Here is a 23,655-nt window from a genome sequence, read left to right as displayed (position 1 = left end):
TTAGTTACACACGTACTGGCTTTGCACGTGTTACACGCCCAATTTCGAGTTACAAACGCACCGTCATCAGGTTTGCGCATGTACTCCGCTGCATAGCGCGGGCAAGTGACTAGTCTACATAAGCAAGTTGGGTTGACTGTTTAGCCCGTTTAGTTAAAACGGATCTACCCATATAGCGTTCTTTCGCTAAACAATTGACCCAATAATCCGTTCACCGTTTAACCCAATTGTTTTACAGCCCACCAACTCAAATAACAAAATTAGCAAATAAAAACAACATGACTTGTTAACAAAACTAGACTTACTTTTGTCTACCTGAAAAATGAGTGTTCCAATAGTGACTGGACCATGAAGAGCATTATTGCTAATTGTTATGAAGAGGATTATTGCTAATTTCTATGCATCTCTACCGAAAACGTCACCACCTGAAAATAAAGAAAAAATATATAAATTATTCTCAATGAGTCAACGGTTTCACGGATTATGATCCCGCTCACCCCCTAAAAAAGCAATAAAACCACAAATTAATGTAACGTAAAATAATAAATGTAAATTGGCAAATAATAATTTATCAAAGAATATGTGCATCATGAAGATCTGCACGAAAAATGGGTTGACAACTCATCATAAATGCAAACACATTCAAGTTTTCAAAAAATAAACACTAAGAATCAAAATAAAGCAAAAAACAGAATTCTTACCAGACATTTTTTAAAAGTTGGGTTATGTAATCTTTCCACATATCACGTATCGGTAAAAAGAATTCAAACCTGCAAAACACACATTATTCGTGTGACAAATAAAAAATGGAGTTTTTGAAGAGTTTCTCTTTATTTATTTGTTCAACTTGCTCTTAAACGTTGGTCTGTAAACAAACCAAACGAATATGAACACGAACATATAATCAAACAATTATTTTTGTTCATGCACGTTCATTAAGAAAATTTGCATGTTCATGTCCATTCATGTTTATTTGCACTTAGGATAGAGACCTATTGGAGTCAACAACTACTTGCTTTCCTTAGGCAACATATTATTATTGAATATACACCAATCAGATTATTATTGAATACACGCCAATCATGATAAAAATTTTAAGGTCTAAAACACAGAAACACCCAATTTTAAGATCAATTTCACATTCAATTCCAAAATAATGAAACAAATTCAATATAATAATCCTTCTCTTCACAAATTATGATGAACTATAAATAAGGTAAATCAATTTATGTACGTTTAACCTGTACAATTTACATTTTATTTATTCATCAATGAATCTAGTAGGTTACAATGAAAGTAAAATAGACCTAGTAACGAAGATTAGATCGCTCTTGAAGCCGTTTCAATTCATCATGTTGTTCAAAATGCTTTTCCAAATTTTGCAAAAAGAGAGTGTAGTCATAATGTCCCACCCTTGGGCATTTTGCGTCACATGGTGCCCAGTCCCTTTTACACTTTTTTGTTTTTTTTAATTTTTTATTAAAAGTAAACAAATAATATTAATATTTTATTAAATAAATATTACATTAAAATAAAAAAAACTACTCGTCTCCATCGTCACCCTCGTCATCGTCGTCGTCTTCATCATCGATCTTGTCTTCGTATTCATCGTTGCCCTCATTTTGGTTTTCATTTTCACCTAGAAAATGTCGATTCATCCAAAGATGTTTGACCAAATCCCCTTTAAGTGCGTTATGTATTTCTCTTGACCGCACGAAATATGTGTATTCAAGTCTTTACTCCATATTTGCTGGAGTTCGTGGTAGATTCGGGTCCGGTATGAAAGTTGGACATATTGCTCTTCCCCCGTCTTCGATGATCATTTTATGCATTATGATACACGCATACATAGCACTTTTAATTCGTTCTAACGACCATAGATGACAAGGATTTTAAAAAAATGCCAGCGTTGTTGAAGAACCCCAAAACATCTGTCGATATCATTTCTCGCAGACTCTTGTACTTTCTTAAAATACTGTCTTTTTTCATCCAACGGGTCTCTAAATGTTTTCACGATAATCGCATACTTCGGATATATTCCATCGCCCAAATAGTACCCATGAAAGTTATCATTAGCCCAAAACGAAGCGACAAGAATGGTCCCAGAGATGTAACTCTCCAATGCAGGTGACTGTTCTAAGACGGTTATGTCATTGTTGGAACCGGGAACACCAAAGAACGCGGACTAAATCCAAAGGTTGTATGAAGAAATCGCTTGAAGGCTGATCGTTGGTCCCTTTTGGTCACCTCATGTGTATTGACCTCGCCATGCAGATGGAAAATTAGCTCATTCCCCATGCATACAATCTACACTATCGTTCATGCCAGGTAAACCATGCACTAGGGATGAGCATGGTACCGGACCGGTACCGACCGGTCCCGATCCCGAAAATCCCTAATTCTTGGTACCGATACCGGTACCGAAATATTCCGTTCGGTACCGGTACCGGGACGGTACCAGGATTATACCGGTACCGGCGGGATTATACCGGTACCGGAGGTAAAAAATCGGGAAATACCGGTACCGGTACCGTACCGATCCCGAAACTTAAAACTTTGGTACCAATCCCGATTTTGCTCATCCCTACCATGCACCCTTGCATGTGCCTCGTAAAGACGTTGTAGATCGTTCCAATTGTGCTCTCTTAGATAATGTGGTCCATATAGTTTTAATATTTCTATATGTTATACAATTTATAAAATAATTAACTAAAGTAAACAAGTGATATAATTATTTTATAAAATTAAATGTACCGTAAAAAAAATACTCCAAGGTGTCCCGAGTTGTTTTATTGGCTATCTTTAAATACTCGTCGTTGATGTCGGACGTGTTTCCATAGGCGAGCATGCGTATGGCTGACGTAACCTTTTGAGTAGATGTGAATCCTAGCATCCCTCGACCGTCCAGTTTTTGCTTAAAGTAATAAAGCTCACGCTCCAAATCTTTGGTGATGCGCATAAATAATTTTTTTAGCATCCGAAAGCGACTCCAAAAAGTCTTTGGGTTCTTGTATCTCGGCGAGTCGTTGAAGTAATCCGTCATCAACCGGTCGTTGGTGCAAATACGGTCTCGTTCGATATATGTTCTTTTTAAAACGGGGGGTGGAGGAGGGCTAATAGAATACATATAAGTTGTCGCGAGCACAATCGCACTTGTAACCGCCTCTTCCTTCGCGTTGTCTTCGGCTTGTTGGTCGGGCTGTAAAATTGGTTATATATAGAAGTGGGAGAATCCATATATTTTTTCTAATTTTCTTTTTAATTATTTGTTTTTAACTTTCGACCCTAAGACTTTACATAGTGTACAAATATGTCACAAAATATTTTGTTAATTTTAACCCCCAACATTTTCCACATTCAATTTTGGTTTACTTTTCATCTTTTACTATTTTTTTGTTTAACGTTTCGGTCTAAATTTAACGAGTTAACATACTGCAACGCATGTGTGTGGTTCAACATTTTTGTGTCTATTTTTTCCCATTAAATGGTCCCATCGCAACGCGTAGATGTTAAGTTGACTTGGTTATTTTCTCTATATTTGACGTTTTGGTTTAATTTTTGTGTGTTAACATGACGCAACGAGCGTGTGTGGTTTAACGTTTTCACGTCTGCTTTTTGTTCGGTTTTCCTAATAGTTAACGAAAGTTACGGGCCACGGGTGATGGAATGGTCTCCAAAGGCGATGGAAATGGTGGTGGTAACTTCATGCTTTCGAGTGAATGGGATTGTAAATACACAGTTTTACAACCCTTCGCAACACGAGGGGTGTTAATACTAGTTAACAATAAAGGTGGCAAATGGGCAAAATTATCAGCTTTTTCTTTTTTCTTAATTATTATTATTATAGTAGTAGTGGTAGTAATAGTAGTGTGCAAAGAGGTAATGCTGGACGCCATTTCAGAGGAGATGTTTAATTTTGATACATTTTCATGATTTTTCATGTTGCATTTCAGCAAATACTTGGTTTTACTGGTTGGAACATTTGAGCCACTTTAAACTATCACCCTACCCTTCTATCTTCAGAACTCCCAATCGTGCCACCTCTAATATCAACTATCACACAGGGCCAGACATTTTCTTATTTATCATGCCCATTTTCTTTTCACGAAATTAAGTTGATATATGGGCATTGTAATTATAAAAGCTATGTTAAAAACGACCAATGTGTGTGGTATCGTCTACAAGATGCCTTCAATATCCTACTATCAACTTACATTTATGACTTGTTACAACATATTCACGTTCCCGTTGGTTTCTTTTAAAAAACAATTCATGTACATGTAATAAAATAGAGTATTACAAAGAAATGAAACTATTTTGGTTTAAAGTAAACTTATTTACAAGCAAAATTAATAAAATTTTGAAAAGTACGAACCCAATTTTATTAAGAAAGGGGCCCAAGATGTTTTACTTTCTTTGGGCCACAACATGATTGGGCCAGCCCTGCATGCACATAAATGTTATCTGGCTTCCTGGATCCATGTCAGAAGCAATTGTTATCACAAACTTTAGACCATCCTTATTCACAAACTAACTCAAACCAATCTTTTATTATAAAATCAATTTCTCTCTCTTCCACATATCCAACCCAACTAAACCAAATTTTTCTCACTCATTAGCAACCCAAACCACACTATTTTTTATTAAATAAATATATTTATAATTGTTGTTTTTTATTTAAAGTGACTAGAAATATAAAAAATAATAAATTTATTTAAAAGTTAACAATATATTAAATTTAAAAAAATAAAAAATATATTTGTACTCATCAAACATATTTCATATTTATTTTAGATTGAAGACTATTTTTACAAGCTTTGTTTTTAATAAATTTTATACCGCCGTGTTCACAAAAAAACACTGAACAAGACTATGTTTTTAGATTTTTTAGAAAACTTAATTATCAAAAGTTATTAGAAGAAAACAATATTATAGTTAAAACTAATTTAGTGTGAAATAAAAAGGGAAAATAAATGCAAAAAGAGATCCATAGAATGGTTTGCAAACTAGTTTGTTGAGAAGAAGAGCAGATACAAATAGTGGATCCTTTTGTTGGCATCATTGACATAGTCAACACAAGACTGCATCCGCTTTTGATTAAAAATGTGTTGCTGATCAATAGACGATAAATGACATGTAGTTCGATAAATGACATGTAGCCTCTGTATCTCTGCCATAGGCTTGTAATGATTCAATTTAAGCATATACCTACTTGCATTTAAGGACTGTGTGGCTTTTAAGAAAAGGCTTTAAAGATCATCTCCTCTTCTGAAAAATATATAATAGAAAAATTATGCATTAGTTAGCTATTATTCAAGTATGAATTGAACAAATATTATTAGCAAAAACGACACCTACCTTTGCATACGGCTTTGGAATCAATGAAAGGATGAAAGTCTCCAAGCGTTTTTTCCGAATGTCGTATAAATTGGTTGTTATCTAGGATGTATTCTCCTGTTGTTAATTGAAAATGGGAGAGGTCACCACCAATTATGTGATTCCATGACTTGTAATAACCCAACACATCTTCTTCCTCATTCTTTCCATCTTCACCATACACAAGACCAACCCCACACTCCCTTGTATATTGAGCTCCGTTGTACCTTTCTACGGAATATAGTAATGGGGTCACCATCTTTCATCTCATTTGGCCCGAACATCCAATGGCTTAAGAAAGTTATACACTCTCCACCTGACTTGACATAATGAATAAAATGTTTATAGATCCAGGTGTGGTTCTTTGTAACATTACTAAATATGATCATCGGCAACTCTGTACGTTCATGTTCCCAGTATGCACTCATCTCCATGAAACAAAAATTCAATCCTCGTAGCTTCTTAGGCGATGATGGGACGGTAAATGATATCGATGAGCCATTGCTTCTGCATTCTATCCAGTCAGGCATTTCGTCCGACAGATAAAAAGTGCTGAATATTCCAAATTCATAGCAGAACTACCATTTACAAAATTAATTAATCACATTAAATCCAGAATACAAAAGCATATATATATATATATAATATTCACACAAACAGAGAGTAATAATTATAGCAAACCTGGGTTTGACATTAAAATGAAGGTCCCAAAAACTCATAAACTTCGAAGCACCGTTCTTTAATAAAGTCTAAATTTGTCCAGCCCAAACTATGTAATACCTTATCCTCAACCCCTGCCATATCTTGATTTTTCACCATGCCATCAATTTCTAATGGGGTAATCGAAAAGTTACGGCAATATCCAAAAAATCTTAGTGATGACATTTCTGGATCAAGTTTAATTATCCTTAACAAATTTTTGTCATGATCTACACACATTGACAGCTCTACTAACGTACGTGGAGGATTCTCGATTGATATCACTTTACTACAATAATTCATAAGAAGCACTTTAAGCCTAGGAAGGGTTCTCACACAATTGGGCACCGAAATAATTGGGTTCTTATCTAAACATAATTCCTCTAGCATGGCTAGGGAGCTGAAGTTCATGGGAAAGGATTCGTTACATAGATTACTATTTGCAAGTGACAACTTGGTCAATGAGCTTGGTAAGGATATTGCAAAGAACTTCAAATCACTTGGTATAGCTTTAGTAATGGCAGAGGAATTTGTATCACATCTATTGATTGTAGATTCACGCAAAGCACAACCATCTAACAATAGTGTTTTAACCTTCTTTAGCTTTCCTATGGATATTGGAAGTCTTTTAAGCTTGCAGCAGTAACTTAGATCAATGTGGACAAGTTCAACACATTGTTGAATTGATTCACAAACATCTATCAAATTGATGCAGTTTCTAACTATTAACCTTTCAAGTGATGGGAGTTCAATGAATCCACCAAGACTAAGAAGCCGTCCACAAAAGCTCAAATCAAGAATCTTCAATGATTCAAGCAATTGTTCGTCTCTTGACATGTCAAAAGATTCAATATTGCTATAGGACATGTCAAGAGAAACCAATTTCTCCATTGGTAAATCTAAAGGTATAGATTTTAAAGGAAATCCATGCATACACAACCATCTCAAATCTTCTGGAAATTTATCAAATCACCCATTAAAGTGCACATAGTTGAGTTGTAGTAGCATTAGACAATCTATTTTACTTAATGACTTAGTGTCCAACTCAAATGATCCGCGTAACTTCTTTGTGTCAAGCATTCTCGTGTCAAGGGCAAGGCCTAGAACATTATCTGTACCCTGTGAAGAAAAAGAATTAGACAAAAGAAAATACTTAAAACATCCAAAACTACAAAAAAGTGTACATGCTTCTTACTTTTTTTTCGTTTCAATACTTCCAGCGACTCCTCGTGACACCATAAACGACTACGCTCCCATGGCTTGTAAGGTGATTCTTGACGTACTAAATCTCTGCCCATCTCTTGAACCAGTTGATGCAACATCAACACATTATCCCATCTAATGCTAAGAAGGCACCTGTCAATGAGATTCGTTATCCCCAACTTTGTGTTTATATTGCACGAATTCAATCTTGTTGAAGTCACATCTCTATCTTTGCCCACAAAGAAACAAGTAATATGCTTAAACAAATTCTTATTATCATCAGATGGCAAAGAGTCTATGCTCATCTTCAGTACCGCTTTTACGCATGAATCAGGTTCTTTCTTTAGCCCTTTTATACACTCTTCCCAGTGTGCTACATCTTGTTTTATCAAAGACCTGCCTAAAACTTTAAGAGCCAATGGATGTCCGTCACAATACTTCACAAGATTTTTTTAACCCTCTGTATAACCTTCCTTGGGCTTTCGGCTTGAGAATGCATGAATTCATAAAAGCTCTAGTGATACAGTCCTTGATAAGCCACTGAGTGAGACCTTTTTATACTTGGGTTGAACTTGTTGGTTGAATAATGCACACTTTTCTATTAACGATGTGTCCTTGGTTGTAATTATGATTTTGCTTCCTTTATATAAACCTTTGTTACCAAGTAAAGCATCCAGCTGGTCAAGACTACCAATATCATCAAGCACTATAAACACTGATATACGTCTATTTATACATCTCGAATCCTGTGTAAAGTTGTGTTTCCGTAAAGTTTTAAGTTCGTTTAAGTTCGAGTTTTGTTTATCTTTTATTAATTTAGGTTTTGAGTCAAGTTTTATATATTTATCGTGTTTTAACTCTTTTGGTGTCTTGCATGTTTTACTTAATTCTTTCTATCTTTTCATGCGAAGTTTAAGTACGTTTTGCTCGTTAATGATTACATGATTGTTCCACTTAGCGTTTCGATTTGTTTTCATGTAGATGGTGATTTGTAAGAAAAGAAGGTCTAGAAGGTTCTAAACGTTACTTGGAGTTCAAGAAAGGGATCTAACATGGTTAAATAATAAAGAAAAAGCAAAAAACGAAAATTCCCAAAAGAGGACGCCGCGCCGCGCAGCGCCTAGGCAAATGCCCAAGATGCCTTCGCGGGGCGCCTAGGGACTCCTGACCAGCCAAACTTTGTTAAACCAAGGCCCAGCTCGTTTATTATATAACGGATGCAAACCTAAACGAATGCAGAGCTTTTGGCAGCCGATTTTGAGAAGGATAACCAAGTGTTGAAGGTGATTTGAAGCTAGGAACCAAGGAGGATCGAGAGAGCTTTCATCCGGGTGTTCGAGGATCAATCGCAAAGGGTTTTATCGCTCTAACTTTCGTTCCTTATTCATTATTCTTGATGTCTTTCCTCTTTGTTTTTAAGACTTATTTAGGATTGTTTTTAATAATGATGTTAGGCTAGACTTCATGTCTACCTAGGTTTGATGAGCTTGTTTAAGACTTGATTCTTGTTTTGGACTTATGCTTTGATTATGGTTTCGTTGATTTAATAGTAAAAAGACTTGATTTTGTTTTCATGATGCGTATAAGTATTTATTATCTTGATTGATTGTTAACTATTGCTTCATGTAGATCTTTTATCTTTTGATTGTGTTCTTTAGATTTAGGGTTTTTGTTTAATCAATTACTTGGTGTTTTGATTATTATGGTTAAATGGGCCCATTAGATCATAGAAGCTTGTTGATAGTTGGTTAAGGTTTTAAATTTGTTGCTAAATTCCAATAGCTGTAAGGGGAGGAGTTGTTCATGTGTCTTGGTCAATTGCATGCTAGGATAGTTAGTGACAATATTCTTGCTTATTGTGTTGATGCATGTTCATGATGTCATGTTAGCTTATCAAGTTATCTAGGGTTTAGTGTTTCGTAAGGTTGCTTGCTTTAGATACTATTAATTAACCCTAATTGATGACTTTGCGAAAATCAATTCAACTGATTGCTTAATAATCTAATAATTGTTCTTTGGGATTTCATTTGATTCAGTCAAAGGTCCTTAGGGTTTGTTAGATGAACACGTTTAGAAATCAGTTTCCATAATCATGTTATTTGTCCATTGCTTGATGATTGTTGATGCATGGGATTCTTACCTAGTTAGATTCCTTCCTTCTCTGATTGGTTTCGATCTTGTGTTTAGTTGCTTGTTTCTCGTTTACTTGTTTATTTAATTTCCTAGTTTAATTTTAGTTTAAAATCCCCCTTAAAACATTTATAATAAATAGTCGTGTCGTAAGTTGAGTCTAATTAGTTAATTAACGTAATTTATAGAGTCCTGTGGGTTCGATATTCCGGACTTACTTAGCTTTAGTACAATTGACCGGGTCACTTGCCGGTGTTTTGTTTAGTTGTGTCTTAGGTCTAGTTTTTATTACTTGTTTAATTTAGTTAATATTTATTGAATGTTTTGAGCGCATCAAGTTTTTGGCGCCGTTGCCGGGGACTCTTGGAAATTGCGTTATTTGCGTTAATTGGACTTAATTGCTACATAAGTGCTATTTGTTTTATTTTTGTTTGAGTCGTAGGAGTCTAATTTAAGTTTTAGTTTATTTTAGTTTATTTTTTTTAGTATTCGAGTCTACTCACTTCGTCTTTTGCGTTTTTCAAGTTTATGTCACATCTTCGTTCGCAAGGACCACCGTTGGATAATCTTGGATCTTCTCCGTTGAAGACCGAGGCTAGTTCGTTAGTAGAAGAACAACCGTCAGAACCCGCATCTACACCAAATTCGTCACCACCCAGTTCACCACCCGAAAGTCCTAGAAGTCAAGATCCCATGGTCGACAATAGGACAATTGCTGCTCAAGCCTTCGATGGTTTAACCGGAAACCAATCATGCATCGTCGTTCTCGAGATCGTCAACCCCAACTCGTGGCAGATTCCGTCCTACATCATGAACAACATCGTCAAACTAATCAGTTTCATGGGAACGATGAAGAGGATGCGCCGGCTTATATTAACCGACTTTACCGCGTTTTGAAAACTTTTAAATTGCAAGGTTCTACTGAAGATGCAATTTTCTAACATCTTTTTCCTTTTTCACTTACAGGTAAAGCAGCTACTTGGCTTGACACGTAGCCACCTGGCACGTTCACCACTTGGGAAGCACTACGTTCTGCATTTATCAAGAGATACTTCCCACCGGCTAAAGCGGCTGTTCTTCGCAGTCAGATTCACTCGTTTCACATGGAGCTGGATGAGCAATATTGTCATGCTTGGGAGCGTTTTCAGAACTTGCTGTCTCGATGCTCACAGAATGGTCTCACACCATGGGCTCTCGTGGAGAATTTTTACAAGGGGCTGAACTACGAAACCCAAGTTCGGTTCGACACGGCCGCATGAGGAAGTCTACTGGCTAGGAAGAACGTCACCGAGTGTAACGAGATGTTTGAGAGCTTCGCTCAATCGGACCTTGCCAAAGTGCCACATCGCGGGAATTCCAATCCCGTTAGCAGTACATCCTCATCCGCTCGAGGTGTACACCAGGTTAATCTGGATACTAGTGTGGCAGCTGCTTTGGAATCACTAACTCGAGAGGTGAAGGAGCTGAAGGCCAATGTGGACAGGTGTGAATTTTGTAGAGGTGGACATGGTACTTTGGAGTGCCCGGTGATGAATCAACAAGTCGATTTTGTTGCTGGTCAGAATAGATTTCCCAACAATTACAGCAACAATAATCAGAATTGGAACACCTACAAAAACCCGAATCAGAATAATTCCAACTGGCGTTCGTCAGGCGCACCACCCGGATTTCAAAATTCTTATGCTCCAGCACAAGGTCAGTGTTTTAATGATAATAATACCAATAATACTAATGTTCAAAATAATGTGCAGGATTCGAATGGTGGGATTGGGCGTTTGGAAGAGATGATGAAGCTAATCTTGGAGAGAGACCAAGCAACACTATAAAAAGTTCGCCGAGCATGACTTACTCTTCAAAAACCAACAATCTTCTATTCTCGATATTCAAAGGACTGTTGGTGACATTGCTCGTCGTTTAGAAGAAAGGCCCCCAGGTCAGTTTTCGGGTATTCCTCAAACTAATCCGGCTGCTCAATTGAAAGCCATCTCCACTCGTAGTGGTAGGGTTTTTGGTCCGGAGGTAGTTAGTAAAGAAATTAAGAAAGATGGGGACGATGAATTTGTAGATGAGGAGATAGAGGTAGAGGCTCCGGGTAAGTCACAAAGTACAACACCAATTATATAGCCGCAAGTTGAGAAAAACACCGAGAAAAAGCCGGTTGGAGCCCGACCACCACCACACATCATTAACCCTGCCTATGTCCCATATCCCGCTCGTCTAAAACATCAACAGTATACGAAAGATTACGGGCATTTTCTGAATATATTTAGCCAATTAAATGTCAACCTCCCGTTCGTCGAAGTCCTCCATCATATGCCTAAATACACCAAATTTTTGAAAGATCTTCTTAAAAGGAAGGATAAGTTGGAGGAGTTGTTGACTGTACCGTTGAATGGGGAGTGTTCTACAGTAGTTCTAAATAAAGTACCGGAAAAATTACCCCCTGCGTTTTTACCATTCCATGTCTTTTCGGAAGTGATACGACGTGTCAAATCTTGGAGCTAGTATAAACCTCATGCCGTATTCTTTTTATGAAAAGCTAGGCCTAGACGTTGTCTTTAGCCGATCGTTCCGTTAAGTATCCGAGGGGTGTCGTGGAGAATTTGCTCGTTAAGGTAGATAATTTGGTTTTTCACGCAGATTTTGTTGTTTTAGATATAGAGGCCGACGAGAGAGTTTCTGTTATTTTGGGTCGTCCATTTTTACGTACTGCTAGGGCAATTATTGATGTGTTTGAAGGTAAGATAACCCTTCGAGCCGGTGATGATAGTGCCACTTATTTGGCGAAGCCCATGAGGCATCCGAGTGGTCAAGACGGTCTCATTGATCCATGTCACCCAGTTTACTCGATAGAATCATCTATCTCGGGCATGGATCCAAGTCTTGACGAGTCCCGTTCGATGAGTTTAAGTGTGGGGAAGGAGCGAAAGGTTTCGAGTTCTCGGGTAATGGTAAAGTGTTTTAGAGAACGGGGTGGTGGAAAGCGTAAGGTTGAGAGGGTTCGTGGAGTTAGAAAGAAAAATACAAAGGTTGATGGATAGTCGGATAATGATTTGGAATCCTTGAGGGCATTGGAGTTCTACCGAGGTGGATGAAGCTCCACTCGGTCCGCCACGTGATTCGTATAACATGGGTTCTTGAGTGAAAACTCAAGTGTAGAGTTTGTATATTTCCTTTTATTTTTATTTTTATTTTTATTTTCTTTTTCTTTGAGTCACTAACGTAGTTTTTTTTTATAGTTCGACTTTGTTTTGTGTTTTTGAGTTTTGCGAGTTTGAAGATTGAGCGAGCTAGAGAGAAGATCCCCAAGGAAGAATTTATTGAAAATGAACAAGTGTGGGGATGGAGTTTCATTGGAGCCGTATACTTTATGTTTATTTATTTGCTCCTGATTATTATATTTTATATATTTTTTGGTGAAACCACTTTAATTGCATAATATATATCATTACGATAAGATACATTTTTAGATATGTTTGTTTTGTTTTACCGCTTACGTTCGTGAGAGAAGGAGTTACCATTTGTTGAGCACGTTCGTAGTTGGAGGGCATTCATGGAAAGAAGACTTTGGCATCATGTTTCGTTCGTATATTACCAGCTAAGTTTTTTCCATTATCTAGCTTGTTAACTATTTTGTTTTGTTTTTTATTTTTAGGTTTTTAGTTTTTGTAGTCTGACTTTATTTTAATTTTATTTTTATTTTGAGTCGTCCTTATCCTTGCATTGAGGACAATGCAAAATTTAAGTGTGGGGATAGGATATTTGAGTCGTAGTTTAAATTGAGTTTTTGTTTGAAAAAAATATATATAAAAAATTTAGAAAAAAAATAAAAATGTTTAAAAATGTCCCTTGAATCTAGTTTTTTGCGTTAAAGTGGGAGATGATGATATTTATCGAAAATTGGATTTCAAACTACTAATAATATGAGATAAATAAAATAAAGTGCACTTAACTTGGGATGTGTCGGTAGGCTCAGCCTTGAAAATGAAAGGGCAATTTGATAAAATGGGTCGGAAATCTCTTGTGGGTAAAGCGTATTGTCCGTAGAAAATAAGTAATGAAAGGTCGGGCCATACTCAAGCCTCAATTCTTGGTATGAAAAATGGAAATATTATAAAGTTTGAAAAGTTTTAAAAATTGAATACGTTATCATATGATGCTTGGGTAGGTTTAACGTTAGAGTATGCCGTGTAGCCTGTGATATAAATCTTAAACTGCTTAGTTTTAGTGTTTTACACATTATTGGCGTATGGTTTTATAACCTTAAATCTTGTATTGATGGGATGCCCTGGGCCCGGAGACCATGGGTCTGTATGCCGATTATTCATCTGGGTATTCACAATTCTAAATGGGGTTGTGAATATTTAAAATAAAGCTAAAAAGAGCAAAGCCTTATAAGTCTTTAAACATGATCACAAAATGTACAAAAGTACAAATACATTACAGACTTGATCATCCACGTTGTTAGTCATGTGGGGTCCCCTTGCTCGCGTTTCATTACCATTAAGAAACGGACCACAAAGGACACGCCACATGTAAGCCCTACAGATGAAATTTTGCATACTCACCTATGGTAATGGTTCGGTGTATTGCTTGATAACGGGGGTATGTCATGTTGTGGGGAACACTAGCTATGAATTAATTGAACCTTAATAATATCTAATGGCTGCTTGGTAGACTTTGATACTTAAGCTTATGTGGATAAACAATACCCTTGATCGTCTTAACTATTCATGAACAAAAAAATAGAGCAACAAAAGTTTTAAATCTGCTAATTTTGAGGTTTAAGTCAAGTTGGGTTGGTTTGGTCCGGTAAAAGCTGAAAATAAGCGGGTCTTAATTGTGTAAACCACTAAGTACTATTATTGTCGGATCTTATTTGTCCCGGTAAAGATTAAGGCATGGGTTTAAGTAGACAACAATATCGGTGATCGCGGTTTTTGCGTTTTTCTAAGCTTTAAAAATTAACCTATATATTTGTTAGACTATATTTTCCGATTCTGATCCAACTGCATTAGACTTTTTCAGGGACGAAAAAAGAGTAAGTGTGGGGATTTTTGATATACGTCTATTTATACATCTCGAATCCCGTGTAAAGTTGTGTTTACGTAATGTTTTAAGTTCGTTTAAGTTCGAGTTTTGTTTATCTTTTATTAATTTAGGTTTTGAGTCAAGTTTTAAATATTTATCGTGTTTTAACTCTTTTGGTGTCTTGCATGTTTTACTTAATTCTTTCTATCTTTTCATGCGAAGTTTAAGTACGTTTTGCTCGTTAATTATTACATGATTGTTCCACTTAGCGTTTCGATTTGTTTTCATGTAGATGGTGATTTGTAAGAAAAGAAGGTCTAGAAGGTTCTAAACGTTACTTGGAGTTCAAGAAAGGGATCTAACATGGTTAAATAATAAAGAAAAAGCAAAAAACGAAAATTCCCAAAAGAGGACGCCGCGCCGCGCAGCGCCTAGGCAAATGCCCAAGATGCCTTCGCGGGGCGCCTAGGGACTCCTGACCAGCCAAACTTTGTTAAACCAAGGCCCAGCTCGTTTATTATATAACGGATGCAAACCTAAACGAATGCAGAGCTTTTGGCAGCCGATTTTGAGAAGGATAACCAAGTGTTGAAGGTGATTTGAAGCTAGGAACCAAGGAGGATCGAGAGAGCTTTCATCCGGGTGTTCGAGGATCAATCGCAAAGGGTTTTATCGCTCTAACTTTCGTTCCTTATTCATTATTCTTGATGTCTTTCCTCTTTGTTTTTAAGACTTATTTAGGATTGTTTTTAATAATGATGTTAGGCTAGACTTCATGTCTACCTAGGTTTGATGAGCTTGTTTAAGACTTGATTCTTGTTTTGGACTTATGCTTTGATTATGGTTTCGTTGATTTAATAGTAAAAAGACTTGATTTTGTTTTCATGATGCGTATAAGTATTTATTATCTTGATTGATTGTTAACTATTGCTTCATGTAGATCTTTTATCTTTTGATTGTGTTCTTTAGATTTAGGGTTTTTGTTTAATCAATTACTTGGTGTTTTGATTATTATGGTTAAATGGGCCCATTAGATCATAGAAGCTTGTTGATAGTTGGTTAAGGTTTTAAATTTGTTGCTAAATTCCAATAGCTGTAAGGGGAGGAGTTGTTCATGTGTCTTGGTCAATTGCATGCTAGGATAGTTAGTGACAATATTCTTGCTTATTGTGTTGATGCATGTTCATGATGTCATGTTAGCTTATCAAGTTATCTAGGGTTTAGTGTTTCGTAAGGTTGCTTGCTTTAGATACTATTAATTAACCCTAATTGATGACTTTGCGGAAAACAATTCAACTGATTGCTTAATAATCTAATAATTGTTCTTTGGGATTTCATTTGATTCAGTCAAAGGTCCTTAGGGTTTGTTAGATGAACACGTTTAGAAATCAGTTTCCATAATCATGTTATTTGTCCATTGCTTGATGATTGTTGATGCATGGGATTCTTACCTAGGTAGATTCCTTCTCTGATTGGTTTCGATCTTGTGTTTAGTTGCTTGTTTCTCGTTTACTTGTTTATTTAATTTCCTAGTTTAATTTTAGTTTAAAATCCCCCTTAAAACATTTATAATAAATAGTCGTGTCGTAAGTTGAGTCTAATTAGTTAATTAACGTAATTTATAGATTCATGTGGGTTCGATATTCCTGACTTACTTAGCTTAGTACAATTGACCGGTTCACTTTCCGGTGTTTTGTTTAGTTGAGTCTTAGGTCTAATTTTTATTACTTGTTTAATTTAGTTAATATTTATTGACTGTTTTGACCACACTTTTCTATTAACGATGTGTCCTTGGTTGTAATTATGATTTTGCTTCCTTTATACAAACCTTTGTTACCAAGTAAAGCATCCAGCTGGTCAAGACTACCAATATCATCAAGCACTATAAAAACCTTTTTAAGGGCTATCACATTCTCAATCTTGGATGTATACTGAATGACATCATTAACTTGTAAGTCATTTTTTTTTAAATGTCTCCGTGAAGCTGCTTTTGCAAATCAAGCAACCCATTAGAGTGTTCGTTACATCTTGTATTGATACCTTCGATAAAGCTGCTTTTGGGGAATTTACTAGAGTGTAACCGGAAAACATGTCTTGCTAAAGACGTCTTCCCAATCCCACCCATGCCTACAATTGTTAGAATGTCGGACATAATACAATTAGATCCATCTGTCAACCATGAATTAATGACTTCAATGTTATAGCTCCTCCCGATCAGAAGTGGCAAGGTACTGCTTAAGGGTACACCTAATCTGTGGTGGATGTCGGTAACGACTTCTTTAATGAAATCCGTCTCTTTCCTAGAAATTAATTTTAGTTAGAAATCTAGAATCTGATCTATATAGATAAGAAAATTCAAAGTTATAAACCAATTATATCATATTATATATAGTATCATTTTCGAAAAATTTTACAAATAGGAAAAATGAAAGGGTGTAATGGCTTACAGGAGAGAGACAATTTTTTTGGGTTTCTAGGTGTTCTGCCATTTGAAATAGCGGAACCCATCATGATTGCATAGCGTGTCAGAAACGGTCTGATGAGCTGGAGGTTATTTTGGTGTTCCGCCATTTCAAATGGCGGAAGTGACATATTAACCATGTTTCGTCATTTGAAATGGCGGAACACAAATTTTACCCCTTATAGCATGCCCCTATTCATTTTTCTCACTCCCGTCATTTGAAATGGCGTAAGTGAATAGTATAATAATCTGACGAGGGCTTGTTAACCACACTATTCACTTCCACCATTTCAAATGGCGGAAGTGAACAATACCGACATTTTATGTTAGCCATTTTAAATACCTATGATATTTTAAGTATAAAATATTAAAATTATATTGTTTACTTTTGTCGTTTGAAATGACATGAGTGAATAATATGGTAAAAAACAAAAAAGTCTTGTCAAATGTCATAAATGTTAGTACTGTTCACTTAAGCCATTTAAAATTACGTAAGTGAACAATGTTACAAAAAGGTCAAAAGCATAAAACTCTTGTCAGTCCTATTCACTTCCGCCTTTTGAAATGGCGAAAGTGACTAGTGTGATCAACAAGCCTCGTCAAATGTGTAAGGTATTATACTATTCACTTACGCCATTTCAAATGGCGAAAGTGAGAAAAATGAATAGGGGCAAGCTATAAGGGGTAAAATTTGTGTTCCGCCATTTCAAACGGCGAACACGTGGTTAATATGTCACTTATGCCATTTCAAATGGCGGGACACCATAATAACCACCAGCTCACCAGACCGTTTCTGACACGCTTTGCAACCATGATGGGTTCCGCCATTTCAAATGGCGGAACACCTAGAAACCAAAAAAAAAATCTCTCTCCTATAAACCATTACACCCCTTTCAGTTTTCCTATTTATAAAAATTTTTCTATCATTTTCATATGATTTTAAGTTGAGGGTCTAACCAAACTCTCTATCCTCTAGAATAGAGGTCTTATTTGCATATATCTCACCCTCTCGATACCTTACTAATTATAGCATTGCTATGGATAGGATCTCTATAGAATATGGTTGTTTTAGAGTGTGTTTGGCTAAGCTTTTCAAAAGGCATATAAGCAAATAATCATGTTTGGGTATCATAAAAGCAATTCTATGTTTTGCTTTTTGTTGTATGCTACAAAGATGGTTTCCAGAAGCAAGAAATCCAAGCTATTTATTTGTGTTTTGTTTTTGGAACACCAAATTACGAATACACCCACCATTTCATTATCTGTACAGCTAGTAAATATATAACAATGTCATTTTTTTTATCATTTTACCTACTTTATGGTTTTTCCAACTATAAAGGCTAATCCAAACACTTTTCCTAAAAAATACTTTTGACAAAGGCAAAAGTAAATAAACATTTTTGGCGTTAAATAAGCTTAGCCAAACACCCTCTTAAGCAAATTACTTTTATAGTTATATGTTGTTGGGGTGTTCAACGAATTGAATTTTAAATATTCGAATTTATTCGAATCGAATTATTCGAATTTTGAAATTTTAAAGCTGGATTCGAATTTGATTCGAATTCGAAATTGATTCGAAAAATTCGATTCAAATTCAAAATAGCTAATTCGAAATTCGATTTGATTCGAAAATGAAGTTCGAATCGAATTCGAATCTGCATTAGAAACTATTTCCATTCAGTTAAATATATATATATATATATATATATATATATATATATATATATATATATATATATATATAATTTAAAAACCACTATAAATTTGAGTTTGTTAACAACAAAAAGTGGAAATCTATAAAATAAATAAATCATTTAAAGTTATCACGTCCTAAAGAGAAATCTGCATTTTGTCTCCCTGGTTTATATCGTCGCACGATGGGTTAACCCCTGAAAAAGATTTTGCGAACTTTGCGCCACTATGTTCTCCGGCGGGTTCTTTTGATTCCTGCCGTCAATTGACCGTCAGCTGACTGTTGGTATTTTAGTAATATACCAACATATTAAGGGCATTTTAGTAATCTTCTTTTAATAAATAGTATTAATAATAATAATAATAATAATAATAATAATAATAATATAAGTCATAGCACAGCAACAGCAGGACCTTGTTTATTATTATTATTATTAACATATACTATTTATTATATCATTATTATCATATAATATCATAATCTTCACAACAACAACATCAACATATTAACAACAACATCAGCAGTGCATCTTCATCATCTATTCTTCATCATCATCAACCTCAAATCCTCAAACCCATCACCAAGCAATCCTTCTTAATATCATCATCTTCATCATCATTTTCATAACAAGCAATCAAATCTCTCAAATCCTCAAACCCTAGATTTTATCACTCAAACCCTCAAATCTCTCAAATCCCACCACCAATCGCTTCAATAATTCAACCACCGCACCCATAAATCATTCCGATCAAAATCCCTAACCTCCAGCACCACGCCGCCGCCACGTAAACTGTCGCCGCTATGGATTCCGGCCATCACGTCGCCGCCATGGATTCCGGAAACATATCCAATATATTCATTGAGTTTAAACCTTTATATTATTGTTAGTATAATCAATGATGGTCGATTCAGCCTTAATTTTAACATATGATGTGGCGGTAGTGGTTGTATGCTTTGATTTTTGGGTTAGATAATTGGTGAAGATAGGTTGGTTTGGATGAATTGGTGAAGATAAAAATGAAGATGAAAATGGATGAATTATGGGTTAGATTTTAGGGTTCTTCATCTCATAAATGCGATGATGAAGATGAAGATGGATGGGTAAATGGGTCACGGATAAAACATTAGGAACCCTAATTATAATTGGGGAAGATGAAGTGATAAAAGTGATAATTTATAGTTTATGTTGTATAGTTATACCAAACATTAACTTAGTTCAACTGGTAGTTTTGGTGGGTTGTTAAACCGGAGGTCTCGGGTTCGAATCCCGGCATTTACATGGTTTTGGATTATTATATTTAAAATGAATTAAAGGCTTAGGGGTAAAAACGTAATTTCAACATTTTTTAACAGGTCAACGCTTGGGCAACTGACGGAAGGGCACAGACTGACCCGCCCAAATATCACAATGGTTCAAAGTTCGCAAAATATTTTTCAGTGGTTAACCCGTCGAACGTCGATATAAACCAGGGAGATAAAATGCAGATTTCTCCATCCTAAATATTCAATGGTAATATCCAATTACATTAATTATTAACCAAAATAATAGAACTTTCTATTTTTAATCTCTATTACTCAAAAGATTTATGCAGTTCATCTTTTCAAAAGTATGTGTATATATTATAAAAATAAAATGTGTATTATGAATTCGAATTTCGAATCGAATACTAATACGAATTTAGGATTATAAATTCGTATTCGATTTGAAATTCGATTATTAAAATCGAATTCGAACCAAATCGAATTCGAATTACTGAAAATCGAATTCGAACCGTCAAATTCGAATGCGAGTCGAATCGTATTTCAAGTTATTCGAGTCCGATTTAAATACTGAACACCCCTAGTATGCTATGATGATGCTAAATGATGTTGCAAAATTTAGTTAAATAATATTTTATAAAAAGATGCTAAAAGCTAATTATTTACCTGTCTTTGGCATCTCTCCCTTTTAAATCAGCAACTTCTGTCAATGCTCTCTTCCATAATTCTATCTTTCGAGCCCACTGATTTTTTTTCTCGGTACTTGTTTCTTTCTCCATCCTGTGTTCATGCTTTGTAATTGCTTCCTTGAAGCTGCTTTGCTGCTTCCGAACATCAGTGGGCTCAACATGATAGAATATGGGGATGACGATTTGTTTACAGTTCGTTTTTTGATCAAGGATTAATACTAATTCGTCTAGGCACCAAGTGGAAGAAGCATAATTCTCGGACAAGACGATAATAGAGGCCCGAGATGACTTGATCGCACTTTCAAGTTCTGGTTTTAGTGCTTCACCAGTTTCAATCTCTTCATCATCCAAAAAAGTGACAATGCCGGCTTCCACAAGGGTGTGGTAGAGGTGATCTGTGAAATTATTGCGAGTGTCAACACTTCGAAAACTTAAAAACACATCATATGTGTAATTAGTTGACGAAGAAGATCCTGGTGAAAGTTCATTGAGAACAACCATTTTGAATTAATGAAAGCTATGAATGAGATGAAGAAGATGAGGATATGTGAACTGATCCAGATTACAAGGTTTCTAAGTCAACGCCCTTTTGATAGGGTTCTGGTAATTAACTAATTGGTCCGTTAAATAATTGACATGTGGGACCTCTGATATTGGACGTATATGAATTTCCTCAATACTATGTCAACAACTACTTTGATATGGACTTTGTAACTAAATTTTGTTATTTTGTTAGGATATGTTTACTGAAGGGTTATAAAATGGGGCGATTTGTGTTATGTGGTGTCTAGTCAGTAAATGGTAGGTTTTTATTTTTGGGGTGTAACGATGTTATAGCCATATATATATATATGTGTGGATCAGGATCATGAGAGAACCTTTTTGAAATTGAGAACTATGAGAACCATTTTGGACCACAAAAAACCCTAAAATAAAAAATATTATAAAATAAAAAAAACACAAAAATCAAAAAAGTTAAAAAACCAAAATTCTTATTTTATCATCCCGGTTTCATTAAAAAAAACTCGGTTTAGCTAAATTGTTTACACATATGTATAATATATACATATATGTACATTTACATGTTTTTTTGTACATATGTGTATAATTTAAGATAATTATACAGTACATATGTGTATATTACGTAACTAAAGATTATATAAAATTATACATATGTGTATAATATGACGTTTTTATTTAATTTTTTTTATTTTTCTTAATGAAACCGGAATGAAATATAAGAATTTTGGTTTTTTTACTTTTTTAAAATTTTTATTATTTTTTGTTTTATGATTTTTTTTAAATATTTTTTAAAGATGTTTTTAGTGGTTCTCAAAGTTCTCAATTTGCAAAGAGTTCTCTTAGGATCTTTAAATATATATATATATATATATATATATATATATATATATATATATATATATGTATGTGTGTCTGTGTGTGTGTGTGTAGCCCCCCCCCCTATCGCCCCACAAATCGTCGGGGGCGGTGTGTGCGCCCCAACTCGCCGGAAATCGACCCAAATGTCCGCCCACTACGTTTAGCCTTAGAGAAGTTATAAATAACAAATATTTTTGTTCATAACGACATATATTGTTTGAATCCATCATAAGAGACATAAATCGTAAATCATACATGTTTATCATTAATTTAATTAGACTTTCAAAAACATGTCCGTGCAGAATACTAGCAATAAATGTTAAAGAATTTGTATACAACACCCGATATATATAGTGTCATAGATTAAAGATCTGTTCACATTGAATTATTATGGATGTTAACTGGTATGTGAGATTTGAAGCAATATTATGTTTATTTTTATATATAGCAAAAACTAGCTTTAGAACCCGTGTATTACACGAAATTTTTACAGTATTCTTTTTTTTACTATTTTAATAAAATTATAATCTTGATCTGTTCATAAAAGAAATATGTTTATTAGATTTTAATAATCCCTATTGAATGGTATTGGTCGATAATAATCACATTCATTTTATCACCACCGATGGTCCCAAAATCTAAAAAGTTGGCCCTTAATGGTCCCCCGTTAAAAATGACTTAATGGCGTTATACTTTTTCCCAAGTTTCAAACTAATGTTTTAGGGCTTTTGATCAGAATAAGGATACGATTCGATTGATGTAAAACTTAGCTCGTAACTGTAACACCCCAACTTTAAGCGGAATACGCTCGGGTGAAACGTACATAGCACTCATAAGCTCGTAACACTATTAAAGTGACAATAGTTATATTTATTTCATTTCATAAAATAGGAAGTACACAATATTTATAAATAAAAAAAAACATTTCATTGAATACAAACATGTAATATTTAATATATTCTAAGGTAAACTAATTGTCTTCACTCTTTGCACATCATCGTATCCTGTAGCATGTTGAAAATAATAATAATTTTCTCAATAATAATGTTGGTGAGAGTTCGTAAAGTTTTGTATATGTATATAATACGAAAAATGTAAAATTCGCAAGTCATGATGTAACGTCTCAATCATAAAGTAAAAGAAAAGTAAATACATGATATTGCAGTTTGCTTAACATAAGTCAAATCTACTAGGGAACCCCCGTTTTCCGAGCTAATTGTAGTATAGATAATACTAATGATACCGCCATTTATTAAAAAAAGTTGAAAGATGGCCGGTGCATGTACATCCCGTCGGACCATCCCACTTTGCCTTTGCGATTGCATCTCACTGTAAAGCAGTAAGCAACTAACATATTATCACATAATTTGCAAGCAATATGATATGAAACAAATACATACAATACATGCGTGTGAATTTTAGTCTACAACATGAAACATAAATTAACAATATAAAAAATTGTAACGTGCTACACCCGAAAGCATGTAAAGGTAAAAAAAGGGATATGAAAACTCCCTAGGAATAAGGGGACACATTAATGGATAAAATTTAACGGGAAGACGGTTTAAACGAGCTAGTTAGTTTCACGAGAAGCTTCGACGATAAGTCCTAATTTTAAAGTATAAAAGAAATAAATATCTAATCGAAACAAACGAACTAGACACAATAAAATAGGTTTATAATGGATTTGGGATCGATAAAGCTCTAATTATATTTTATATTAATTTTATAAT

The 23,655-nt window shown here is 34.9% G+C and overlaps 1 protein-coding gene and 1 pseudogene across 2 annotated transcripts in view; one reads left to right on the top strand and one right to left on the bottom strand.

Moving 5' to 3' along the window:
- LOC143572571 (jacalin-related lectin Calsepa-like) overlaps window positions 1–23,655 on the top strand; it is a 140,307-nt gene that overhangs the window by 92,750 nt on the left and 23,902 nt on the right. The window lies entirely within an intron of this gene.
- LOC143572574 (disease resistance protein RUN1-like) lies at window positions 1,542–21,247 on the bottom strand (annotated as a pseudogene). The gene is made up of 6 exons (XR_013142280.1): window positions 20,520–21,247; window positions 16,268–16,739; window positions 7,260–7,930; window positions 6,058–7,194; window positions 5,359–5,954; window positions 1,542–1,639 (listed from the first exon to the last, which is right to left on the bottom strand). The product of XR_013142280.1 is annotated as a disease resistance protein RUN1-like (transcript).

This window comes from Bidens hawaiensis, unplaced genomic scaffold (assembly GCF_021521415.1).
Source record: "Bidens hawaiensis isolate Kalapana, Puna unplaced genomic scaffold, B.hawaiensis_p1.1 tig00025973_1, whole genome shotgun sequence".
In the NCBI taxonomy this organism is placed as follows: domain Eukaryota; kingdom Viridiplantae; phylum Streptophyta; class Magnoliopsida; order Asterales; family Asteraceae; genus Bidens; species Bidens hawaiensis.
Note: the sequence above shows the minus strand (reverse complement) of the source record. Positions and strands in the feature narration are given on the sequence as shown.